Source organism: Anser cygnoides, chromosome 2 (assembly GCF_040182565.1).
Source record: "Anser cygnoides isolate HZ-2024a breed goose chromosome 2, Taihu_goose_T2T_genome, whole genome shotgun sequence".
NCBI classification, from domain to species: domain Eukaryota; kingdom Metazoa; phylum Chordata; class Aves; order Anseriformes; family Anatidae; genus Anser; species Anser cygnoides.
In genome coordinates, this window is record NC_089874.1 from 75,836,472 (window position 1) to 75,849,844 (window position 13,373).

The following is a 13,373-nucleotide window of genomic DNA, read 5'->3' on the forward strand; positions in this document are numbered from 1 at the left end:
GAAAGAAAAATATAATCACAATGTAGAAAAGATGTAACTGCTATTTTTTTTAATTGATAATGCCCAAATTAAAAACAAATACACTAAACATCATGTAAATACTACATGAATTCTCATAACAGTTGAGTTTGTTTTTTCTGTAAAGACAGAAACTTATAAACCAGCCAAGAAAAAAAAAAAACAAAAAAAAACAAACAAAAAATAAAACAACAGTTGTTAGTTTATTTATCAAAAGTAAGTTAAACATAGTGGATATAGCCTATAATCTCACCCCGTGGCAGCTGGTTTATTTGAATGTTTGTGTTTTTGACGGACACCTTCTGCTTTATGCAACTAGATAATTATGAAATAGATCTCATACTTAATACAAGACCTATGTAGTGCATATTGTACATGGTTAATTAAAGATAAATGCAGGTGAAATTTTTGAAGATTATCTCCTGCATATGTATACGCTGCAGACTAGAAAGACAAGTAGAAATGAAAGTATGGTGGAAATGAAATGATTAAATAGACTGGTGTTGGCTTTTTTTGTTTGTTTGTTCTTGTCATCCAGCATTTCAAATGCAGACACTTTTAAGGCCAGCCACTAAATCTCTATTCGTATAGATAACATTAAAATTGTAGGCATGATAAAGAGAGTAATTGCACGTGAAAACAAACTACACAATCACTACATTAATTAGATAAGAGATAAGATCCTATCATTCCCAATGGAATGATATTTTAAAGGGAGCTCTAGGCACATCAAGGTACTTGCTGAGATTAGGGCTCAAGAAATATACTTTCGCCAAGGACACAATGTAGAAAATGCTATTAGGTGTATAGATATGCATCAAATTTGATGGCATGCATATTCTGGACTAGGAGTAGTATTTGGCTCCTTCACACATAAAAGCGATTTCTTTCTAGTCATATGAATGACATGAATGAAACCAGAGTTCTGGAGGCAGAAACAATGTCTGTGATTCTGTAAAGATGTATTTTCCCTGTGCAGCTGAAATGGATATATTTCTGATCTAGGTCAAAGTGGACAGTTACATCTGCATACTACAACAGAGGGTGGAAACAAATGTTTGGTTTCTCAGAAGAACTAATTAACTGTCTCAGAAGAACTAATTAACTACCACAGTTATTCTGCTTCTGGTTCCAGTATACTTTGACTAGTAGTATTTTTGAGGGGGGGTGGGGGGGTGGGGTTTACAACATATTCTTTGCCCCGAATAGATTTAAAATGTTACACTTGCTATTCTGTACGGAAGAGTTCTCCAGGGAACTTTATTTAGGCAAAATAACCAGAAAAGGAGCAAATATGGGCAGAATATGGGAAAAAAAAAAAAAAAAAAAAAAGGAAAGGAAAGGTGTGGAGAGAGAGGAAAGAAAAAATTATGAGTGAATAATGAATATCACAGAAGACAAAAATCTAGCAGGTAGGGAAGGTGCCTGGAAACCTGTCTGAATCTAAACTTCCTGAGCTTTGAGTTCATCATGAGTCATGATGAACTACATCTTGAAGAGCTTTGCTCATCACCTTTGCAACAGGGAAGGAAAAACTGCAAACTTGGCTTAGTGGTACAAGATTACAAAGTACAGAGCTATGTGTGAACAGAGAGGAAGTAATGGTGGCCTGGACAAGGACCATCTGCAATGTAGAGTAACAAGAAGTAAAGGTAGTAAATTGGTTCACTTAACACTGTAGACACAAGCAAACATGCATTAACGTGCCACATATGGGGAAGAAAAAGAGAAGAAAAAAAATTAATCTGATACAGAAATCTGATAAAAGTTCTAATACAGAAGAAATCTGTATATCTTAACACATTCTCAAAATTGTTATTTAAATGGTTCAGCCTTGGATCAGTTGCATGAATTATATGACTGCATTATTATTTCTACAAAACTCTGTTTCTCAGGTAACATAGGCAAAGAAATAAGAGTCTAGTCTAGAGTGAAAAAGTTTCAAAAAAAAAAAAAGAAAAAGAAAAAGAAAAGGTTTTAAAGAAATTATATCAAAAACAGATTCAAAATCCCCATTTTGGAAGAAAGATGGGAGTTTTAATGAGGGACCAATTTGGCTGTGTCATAAGCTGATGAATACAGATGACAGAAAAAGTGGGTAGAGCTCTTCTAGGAATAAATTCTGAAGTATAGCATGAGAGAGCAAAGTAGCATCTTCATTCCCCTCATTCACCAGAAAATCCTGTAGAAAATTCACTGACTATTGTGAGGACAAAACTCTTCCATGTCTAACCGTTCTTCTACCCATTAGTTACTATTTTGAAAGATAATAGAGGATATATTGCAGAAAACTAGAAATATTTTGCATGTGTTTGAAAGAAAAACTCAAGATACTGTGTAACATTCAGCTGAGCTCCAACCCTCAGAAGAAATTTAAAGCAAATAATCTTACAAATTATTTGTAGATATATTGAAAAGAATAAAATGTAGAGTATCAGCCAACATTGATTTGGTGAGGATATTTCTTTGTCTAATCAAATTTCCACCTTCAGCAATTCATTCCCTCTAATGAACAAAGAATACGTGTCACATATGTAAACATGAGTAAAACCTTGTATACTATTTTGTGTGGAATTCCAGGATAAATTGGAGGAATATATTCTGGATGAAACCCCAGTGAAATAGATGCAGAATTGGTCATGAGACTGTGTTTGATGACAAGGAGCAGATCACAATCAAAATGGAAGAAATGTGTCAAGTACTTTTCATCCAGAGTTGGACTACAGTCTTGTATTATTCTTTATTTTCATGTTCAGTAATGATGCTTAAAAAGCAGTAATGAGACTTAAAAAGCATACAAACAACATCTATTTGGAAGATTTTGCAAGCTGTGTTGGACAGTATCCATTTTATTTGGTTTACATTGTTTTTCTATGCTCAGCATAGCACTGTGCTTTTAATGTCATCAATCAACAGTTTATAGACAGTCATACTATGCCCAGCAATCTGCAGACCTTAAGTCCTCTTTTTCCCCTGTGCTTTGTTCATTGAATGTTTTTTCCTGGTAAGCACCATACAGATAACCTGCCATTCTAGTTCTGTCTTCAGGAGGGAGTGATGACACACTGCAAATCACCGTCTGCACCTTCACTACATTAAATAGCTCGTCTTTTGTTTGTCTTTTTTTTTTTTTTCCTCATATTTTTTCCTTAAGACCTTTTAATATGGATTGTCGTTTAACTGAAATCCAGGCTCTTTCAACATTCCTTTTCACAGGTATTCCATTCCTGTATTAAAAAATGAATAATAAGTCAAGTACTAGCACATAAGTATGTAAAATATATTGAAGTACTAATATGTAATGGGAATTTAAAGGAAAAAGTAACACTGAAACCTTTTAAGGGACATCAGCATTAATTCTGATTGTTTTTAGTATTTAGTTACTGAGGAAGTTGGGTAATTGCCAACAACACATACCAAAAACAAACAAACAAACAAAAAGAGAAGGTGACTTGCTAATAAACTCTAATAAATCCTGAAATCAATGCCATGCAAAGGGTCACTGTCTAATCAAGCAAACTAAAGGATTTTAAAGCTTTCATCTACTTTCAAAGGCATAAGAGGCCAGCAAGTGCACAGAAAAATGCAGTTTCAACTCTGTTGGCATAATGAGCTAAAACACTGCTTGTTTCTTTAGCAAACACATTAGTGAGAAAGCAAGGAAATTAAGTGCAGTTTCAGCACGGAGGCATGATTGAAACAGCTGTAACTTTTCATGTATACTGTCTGTCTTGCTTATGTACAACTAGTTCATAAAACCAAAGATGGATATAGAAGGACAGTTAATTTTAAAAATAATAATAAATATATAAAGAGCTATGCAAATCCGTATCTTCAATTATTTTTCAGCAGAAATTGACCTATCTTTACTCTTTATATTAGTAGATTTACGAATATGGCTTTTTTCCAGAATCTGAGATATGACTTTTGTTAGAAAAATTGTCTAAGGAATTGAGTAAGTTTCGAACTTCTGAAACAGGTTAATTAATTTTTTTTAGAATACAACTAGATGCATAATCAAGGCAATACATTCTAATCTATTTTTACCTTTAAGCCCATTTTATTTTCTGAAGTCTTTTTGATCAGAGATGGACAAAGTAGCAAAGAGCAATTAAAGTCACACAAAACTAATTACAGTGCCAAAGTACCAGTTCAAAATAAACTTACTGTCATTCAAACAGTAGGTGCACCCTCACTGCAGTCAACTTTTGAGTATTATATAGGTATGGTACTTGAATGTTTAAGCAGTAAATAATTTTAGTTTTCCCAACTGGGTACACTTAGTTGTCCTAAAGTCTTGCTATTGAACTGAGTTAGAAACCTATTTGCCCAGAGGTTGTTCATACATAAAGAATGAGAAAGAACAGAGTATGAGCACCTTCATTAAAATGTCAAACTGATGTGAAATGAATGTGTACAGTTGCCAGTGTTTTTTCAAGGGAGCTAACTGAACGACCACTACCAGCGTGGACAGACCACCCATCTGAACAATTTTATTCCAGTGACAGCTGCAAGAATAGACATGACATGGTATTCAAGAGCTCATTCCAATGACATGCCTATCCCTGGTTTTAGTCTTCATCTCTTTACCACTGACAGTAAGCTAAGTGAACAAGGATGAAATAGGATAAGAGTCTGCTGAATTAACTTTAGAGTTAGGGGTAGGAGAAGTGCGTGCTTGAGAAATGAATACATCCAGGTGATCTTACATTGCTGTGTCTCTCAGATACAATGTTCTGAAAGTGGTCTCCTGTTGTGGGACAACTCTATGAGTGATGATTCAAGGTACAGAGAATGAGCCTACGTATGTTTTTATCACTTTTCAGCCCATCTTCATGCTAAAATTGAACAGATCCTGAGCAGAATCTTTACAAAACTAAGTATACTACATTTTTTAAATTCAAGTCAGAGAATTTGTTTGAAATCTGAATTTCATAGCTTGTGGAGCCATTTTACTATGCATCGTTGAGTCTCGACAGTGTTAACATATAAAGCCTTTTCCCTTCAATGCAATATCAGGATTTTATTCAAAGATGATATTTTTTATTTATGAATCTTGTTCAGAGGAAAAAAAATGGACTTTTAATTCAAGCTTCAAATGTGCTGCACGACTACTTATCTAACACAACACATGGGAATAGTAATCTCCATCAAGTGAAGCAAAAATGACTGAAACTATCTAAAAAGTGTTACAAGAGCTTTTTCAGAGGCTTGCTCACTGCTACAGAAAATGAGAGGTACAGGAAAAAGTGTTTACAATAAAGTCAAGAAAGAATTTCTAGCTACCTCTAAAAACCATTTCTAATTGTCTCATCCTCTGCTCAGAACTGACTGGAGTTTTACAATGCATTCTAAGCAATTAGATTCGAAGCTACAAGAAACTTGTATCTTTTGCAATGCCTGAAATAAAAAGTGCATTGTCTTATGGCAAATACCATTGAGCATAATGATATCCAGTAATAACTTACTCAGGAACTAGATCAAGTACTGTGCACTGACTATACACTATGTAGTATTCAGCATTTTTTCCTCCATAGTTGTTTTTTTCTACCTTTGCTGTCAATATTTTATTTTGTGCAGTGTTTTCTATGAACTACTCATTTTGACTGAAAGTGTTCACTGGAATTTCAGATTGCTCCTTTTCTCTCACTGCTCTACAACCGAATCATGTGGTCCAAAACAGGCTAAATAAGATGCATGCTAGGTTTGTTCAGTTCTGACTGCAGGCTGTATGACAAGCTGGAAACTACAGTACTGGACAAACATTACGGGGCCTTTTTTCACTACTTTTTCATTACAGAGGTATGCACTTTTGGTGTGTGTGGCATTTTTTGTCATTTTTGTTGCTGTAGTGTCTCTTATCGTGTAATTTTTTAGAGGATCTTCTATCTTCGATCTCACTAAAAAATCAATTGCACTTCTATTTGTGCTTCTTCAGATTCAGTTTGAAATTTATAGGAGTGGCAAAATCTAGTGGCATGGAAGGAATGCAAAACATTTTTCAACTCTGCAACCCTTGGTTCGGTACCTAGATTTTGTTACCAGACAGAAAAACAATGGATATATTATCTGAGCAAGATGTATTAAACCACATCAGCTGCCCTCAAGCTCTATCCAAAGAAGCAAAATAAAAATAATTAGGTAAACGTTGCACCATCACAGAGAGCATAAACCACTAAGCATTATGTTATGTTTAGAGAATATGGGTTGTAGGCTCAAACAGTTTATTCAAAACTCTGTCCAAAAGACAGTAACACTCCATTTGGTTTTCAGGAGGTTTGATTAAGACAGTAGGTGAGGGCTGAGATTAGAAATAAAATAAAAAAATAATAAAATAAATAAAATAAAACAAAACAAAACAATACAAAGGCCTTTTGGAAATCATGCAGGATCCAGAGTAAAAGAAAAATCAGTGAGATTTATCAAAACCATGGAAAAATCACAGCTATTTATTGGGGGAGAGGAGGAGGAGAGCAGGGGGGGCTCCAGGCACTGGAGCAGAGATCCCCCTGTGGCCTCTCGGCAGGAGGCGGCGCTGGAGCAGGGATTTCTCTCCCTCAGCCCCTGGGCAGACCCCATGCTGGAGCAGGGCAAGGTGTGAGGAGGAAGAGGCAGCTCTCAGGGACTGACCACAGCCCCAGGACCCAACCCCTGTGCCACTTGCTCGGGGGAGGAGGTGGATGGGTTGGAGATGGAGCAGCAATATCTTGATGCAGGTCAGCCTGGCACTGTGTTTCAGCAGGACAGGGATAAAACCCATCATTCTCTCTTCTAATATCACTGTCTTGATTTATAGGCAGTTACCTGCATTTTGTTCTATATGAAGTGGTTAGAGGTGAGGAAATTTTTGAATGAAAGACATTTAAATCTCATGCTTCAGTCATATTTTTCCTATATATAAAATTTCATAATGCTCTCTAAGGCTCTTAGGTAACGTGGAAGTATTAGTCATAGCTGGATCAAAACTACTTCTGTCCCAGGCTTTATGAAACAGAAAAAAAAAAAAAAAAAAAAAAAGCCTCTAGCACAGATCACCCACTGTCATTTCAATCTTAATATGCCCCCAATATCTTGGAAAGCAAAGCAGTTTTCCCACAGGAAGACAATCAGGGCAGCATCTTTGAACTGAGAGACCAACTGAGCCCATTTCAAATCCAATAGCAAAGCAGGGAAGCCGTCCCAAAATGAAGCGGTCCCTTCAGTCATATGGTTCATGCGACAAGGGTAAAAAGCAAACACAGACACCTAAGTATAAATACAACATACAGAAATAATCTACCTCCAATGCCACCCTAACTGACTGAGAATGAATATCCCAGTCAGTATGTATAGATTCCAGATGTTGTTTCACTCTTCTAATCTCTCAATATTTTTCCCCACCTTAATACATTCTGTGTACCAGACTACATATCATATATATCATCAAGCAGAAAGCCTTTTTTTTTTTTTTTTTTTTTTCTTTTCTTGCAGGATGGATCAAAACCCCTTGGTTCTATCAAACAAACACAATAGTAAAGGTGATCAATTGAAGCATTTCAGTACAAGGATAAAAGCCATCTAGTTTTGACACAAGTGTGCAGAATTTGTTGCTCTGATATGATTTTCTGCTTCTCTCTTTACAGTACTGTCTCTCAGTAGATTAACCTCTTTATTCAAGCTAAGTTGTTAATTTTACCATATACTTAAAATGTTTAATATGAAACTGCATCAAGAGGGGCTCTGCAAGGTGTTGAGCTGAATAAAATTATGAGTAGAACTTTCAATATAAGGATTTATTTTTCTGGTGTTCCTAGAATATTCTAAATAAAACAGGCAAAGTTAATGGTTTCTATGAGCAAGATTTTCTCTATCTCTTTGTGTAGAAGCAGCTTAAATGCCCATACCTAAGTAGATTCTATGACTATTGTGACCAGTATGTTGCTGTCAGTTCAGCAAAAGTAAATAAAAGTTGTTAATTGGTGGTGGTAGCTGTCACATTTGCAAATGACATTAATGGAACTATAATAAAATGCTCTAAGTACGGATTATAAGCTACAAATATATTTACTTTATATATATAATATTCGCACACATATACACACACATAAAGACCTTCATTAAGACATTTGTAATGAGTCCCATACTTACATAATATTATAATCAATATGATTATACCAAGTTTTGTTAAATTAAATGTATGATGTTTTTCTCAGTAAGCAACATTTGCCGTTTCTATATCAGTCTATTTTTATATAGACTGTATAAAACTTTATCAGGTAATATACTTAACAGTAGTTCCTTTAAAAGGTTTAGGTACTGGAAACAAGAGGTGTAACTCTAATAAAACCACTCATTAATTTACAGGTAAGAAGTAAACTTGTTTCAGTTACATATGCCCTTCCTTATGCACTTTCTGTACAATTTTTTCTTACTTGAAGAATAGAACTGGAAGGTTTTGAATTTCATCAGCACCCTTCACCCCAGGTTCTCAAAGCACTTGGGAAAAATGGATTTTCATAGCTGGAAATTAAAGCTGAGTTTCTAAATCATCTAGTTTTAAGGTTCCAGATTATTAGTAAAAACTAACCTTTCAATTTAGCCTCTTCTGTTTAGTGTATACTGATATATGGAGAAAATGGATTTCAGGCAAACATTTGAATAGTTTAATTGCACATTGGAATAAGGACAAGTAACTTACTTGCTAACAGGCAGATATTAGGGTATTTGCTCAAGGATGGATAAGGAATCAATGGCAGAGACAGGAAAAGAAGATTTGCTTGTGGATCCATAAGCATTTCTCTTTCATGGTGCAAAGTTTCACTTTTACTATACTAAGCTCAAGTTTTCTTCTACTGTTACTCTTTCCACTAGTAAAATATTTGACTTTCATATTAAATACTTATGCATATAAAGTGCTTTTTTATCACTGAGTGAACTACATTTTCATGTCCATTATTACTCGTTCACATCTAGTTATTCCTCTTTCCTGTGTGTATTAAGTTATCCATTATCATGTTTCAAAAAATCAAGGACTTTTGCTCACCTGTAAATTTTCTCTTTTGAATTTCTCGAAAGATTAAATCACCTAGAAATATCAAGTTACCCATCCTCCTTTCTTCAGTAGTAATTAAGCCTTATCTTTCCCTTAGTTAGGCTGTCTATAGGACTTCAGTTATAAAATATCCTCAATTAACCTATATTTCTATTCCTATTGTTTCTGTCACATCAGCAGGTTGACAGCTTCCCTCAACCATGTGTAAATGTTAAGCTCTGTGGGATAACAAATCTCAGCTGTTGTTTATTCAGCACAAAGACATTAAGGTTCTGATCATCCACAGATTCAGTATTTTCCTAAAACACATTTATAATAATTCTCTATTACCAGTAATATAAAGGCCACTGAGTGGTCCTTCACTTAAAAAATATTTCTACCATTTGTTCGAGGGGGTGGTCAGGCACTGGAACAGACTCCCCAGGGCAGTGCTCTTGGCATCGAGCCTGCAGGAGTTCAAGAAGCGTTTGGACAATGCTCTCAGACATAGGGTTTGTTTTTGGTGTGGTCCTGTGTGGAGTGAGAAGGTGGACTTGATGATCCTTGTGGATCCCTTCCAACTCAGCATATTCTAAGATTCTATTCTAAGATTCCTTATGTGGCTGAAATTCTTGTAAGCATGAGAGGAGGTGAGAATTCAAGCTGTATTTTACATAAAGCAAGGCAGACAAAACCAGAGTTACATTCTGTACCGAGACTGGATAAGTTTATTTCAGTGAATTCTGTAGAAAGATTGACTCAGATTGTGACAGCTACAGAGGCATTATGGTGACCCACTCCAATCTGGAAACACCACCAGTAATATAGCAAGGATGGAAGCTGGAGAAGGAACTCAGTGCTGAATACAGCCACAGTACTATTATTTAAAAATTGAATACGTCTGTTTACAGGGATACTTCCCAGATCCTCAAGGTCAAACAAGTAGCAGAATGTAATTAGAAGACAGGAACATGGTGATCAGTCTGAATGACTCCCTCTCCTTCGGCATTGCCAAAGATTTTCTTTAACACTGAAGTGAGATTAAAAATTTCATATAAAGAAGCAGTCATTTGGTGCCAATTATGTTTGCATTTCTCATTTCCAGTTCAAATATGAACTAGTGATCTTGAATTGAAATGCCCAGCATTTCATACTGATCTTTTTAGACAAATTTACCATCATATTTTTATTAAAAAAATCTGTCAAGAATGTGATGCTCCTCAGCAATACCAAGCACTGTACAGGATAGGCCACACAATCTACAGCAAACAGCACAAGATGCAAAGAGACAGATTGACCATCTCAGCCTCTCACATTCAGGATGAAGCATTTCAAATTGTGATAAAGTCTGACATAAAACACTTTGCAAACAAGGAAAAGCTTTTCACTTTCAGAGGGCAAAAGTTTTCTTTTCCACAGGAACAACTCATAGCGGCATCTTCTTGGCTGTCAGAATAATGTAAAACTTCACAAGACAGCAAGTATCTCTTCCACACATTTAAACTCAGATGTTTCTATCAGTTTTTTTTTTTTTTTTTCCTCCTCACAAGGTGTTTCTGCCTTCTAAAATATAACTTGGCAAGGAGCTGCCTGAGTTCAAGTCTAAACTGCCAAACTAAACTTTCAAAGTCCCCTACTTTTCAATTGACAAGCAGCATCTTTGTATGTACCACATTAAAATTATTTCATTTATTATTATATTGTTTATATTGCATATTATATTCATTAATTTTATATTATATTTGTATATATGTATATGTGTATTCGTATATACGTATATGTGTATTTATATACATGTATATTTGTTTATATTGTGTATTTATTAATTTTATATCCAATTATTTCATTCATTATTTTGCATTTAGTCTATATTCTTTTCACATTTTTCACACAAGATAAATTAAGTGTGAGCAATGAAATTATATTGCACTCACCTATTCTAAAATTTGGTTAGAAATGAAAGAGTTGGAAAAGAGTCAGTAGAGGTTTTGTTACGTATAACATATGGCAGAAATTTTCTCCAATGGGAAACTTCTGGTTTTATTACCTATAATAGGAATGGATATAAGACAGTGAAATATTAAATCATAAAGCTTTACAATAATAATCATAATACATTACTGAAAAAATATGCCCTGCATCACTAGATATTTTATGGATTGTATGGCTTATCTCTAATAATTTTACCAATAGCTGCATCTGTTCCGGATATATGATCTTTTTTCCTGTGGATGAGGATGTTTTTGCAGATACATACTGCCCATCACCTATAATATGTTATATTGCACATAATTCCAGAATGAAAAAAATCAAATTTAGAGGCAGCTAATGTAGAAAGAGTTTGTTGGATCTTCAGGACTTTCCTGTTAATTAATTAAAGGTTGAGGTGTGTTGATGGATTTGTTAGGATTTACAAAGCACTGAAGTGCCTCAGGGAGACATGAAGCCCACAGAAGCATTATACAAAACTCACATGAAAAGCTTTCTAGCTTTTGAAGAGACTCTGTACCTAAATGTAAGTAATACATTTTGCCAAGAATAAAAGTAGAATGGATTTCAAGCAACCTGAAATTTAACAATAATATAAGATAATAAGCTCTGCTGAGACAGAGAGAGAGAGTATCCACTGAATCTTAGATATGAAAGATAATTTAAAATCCTTATAAATATTCTGTAGAATGTTTAAACATCTCAAATGAGGACAAAAAACTTGCTTTCAGCTTCAGGCTAACAATATTTATCTTGCAGTTGAACAATCTCTCACTGTGCTAAGTTTCTCTGGGGCTTTGCTGAGGCACATGTGAGAATTGCATAGAATGGTGTGGTACATGACCTAAACTGGCCTGTGGGCAGTAACGCAGAGTGCATATGAGTCCTATAACAAAATTGTATTTCCATTTCCTGTCAACCTCAGCTTTATTTTTGAATTCTGTCAGTCTGTGAAAGAAGGTATTACATGTAACAAGTTCCCTGTAAGCCATCGTATCACTGTTTTCTAAGACGTAATTTGTTGGTAAAGCCTGTTTAATTCATTTGAGAAAGAATGAATGATTCCTGTACACTGCTATTTCAGGTGCCTGAGATTAATCATTGGGAATGTCCTTGCCTGTTTTTTTCTCTTCTGTTCTGTGTCAACTTAGGATAATAAACCTGGCTGTTACCACCAATCTGGTTTCGTAGATGTGCAATTCTCTAACTCACTCATGTGGATAATGTATTCATCCTATAATGCTGTATTTCAGTTTCAGGACAGTGATGGCTGGAGTGCAATAGTTGCCAGAAGTAAAAGTAATGAACCATTTAGCAGTTATACTGCAGTCTGTGGCAAAGTATCTCTCAGTCTCTCTCTCTCTCCCTACCCATCTGTAGCAATAATCATGTAAGACAGTCTTTGAAATAGTGACATAACTGAGTGACTATACCAGGCATTAAAGTCTATTTAAAGTTACCATACCATTTCTGACATTGACCTCATTAATACTGCTGTATCACAGCTCATTTTTAAAGACAGAGTTCCCTTTGACACCTTCAGTTCTTTGGTGAGTATAAGATACAGAAGTGAAAAAAAAAATAACCCGTTCTAGTTGTGATGAGGAATACAATAACCCATCACCATAGCAAAGAGCATATTTTATTTGAAAAATACGAATAAAAGTTTTCGTCCCTTTTGTTTATTAAAAGAAAATGTAACAATTTCTATCAGTAACACTTGCATAAGGAGGTATACTTTACATTATTCTTTTGTTAAAAAAAATATATATATTTTTGGAGACTTTGGAAAAATAAGGATGGCCCAATACTTGCAACACACTCCTAATGTTCCTTAGAATGCACTGTGCCATTTATATATACTGCAAGTACAAGGTCTTAGCGCTTTATAATCCACAAAGTTACCCTAGGCAGCATAATTGCATATTCTCCTCTGTATATAGAACATTTCCTTTGTGTGAGTCTGTAAGTTTGGTTAACTCCAGACTGGTCCAATATTTATATATATATATATATATATTTAATTATTATTATTTTTTTTTTCTAAAGGATGATTTGACAAAGGATTAGAGCATAGAAATTTTGCAATTTCTTTTAAATACCAGTGAGAATATTTTCACATAGACATTTTCTTGCAGTATTTGCAACTAAAACAACTGCATCAATTAGAAATTGAAAACAAAAATGTTTACAATTATTTTGATTTTCTACAAAGAAATGCAAAAAATAAAGTGCATAAGAGTGAAATGACTTTCAACTTTTACAGTGTTCTAAGTGTATGAAACATGGCAACACTCATAAACAAACTGTTTACAATGTATTAATCCAAAACCCGTTGAATTCCAACTCTTCCTTT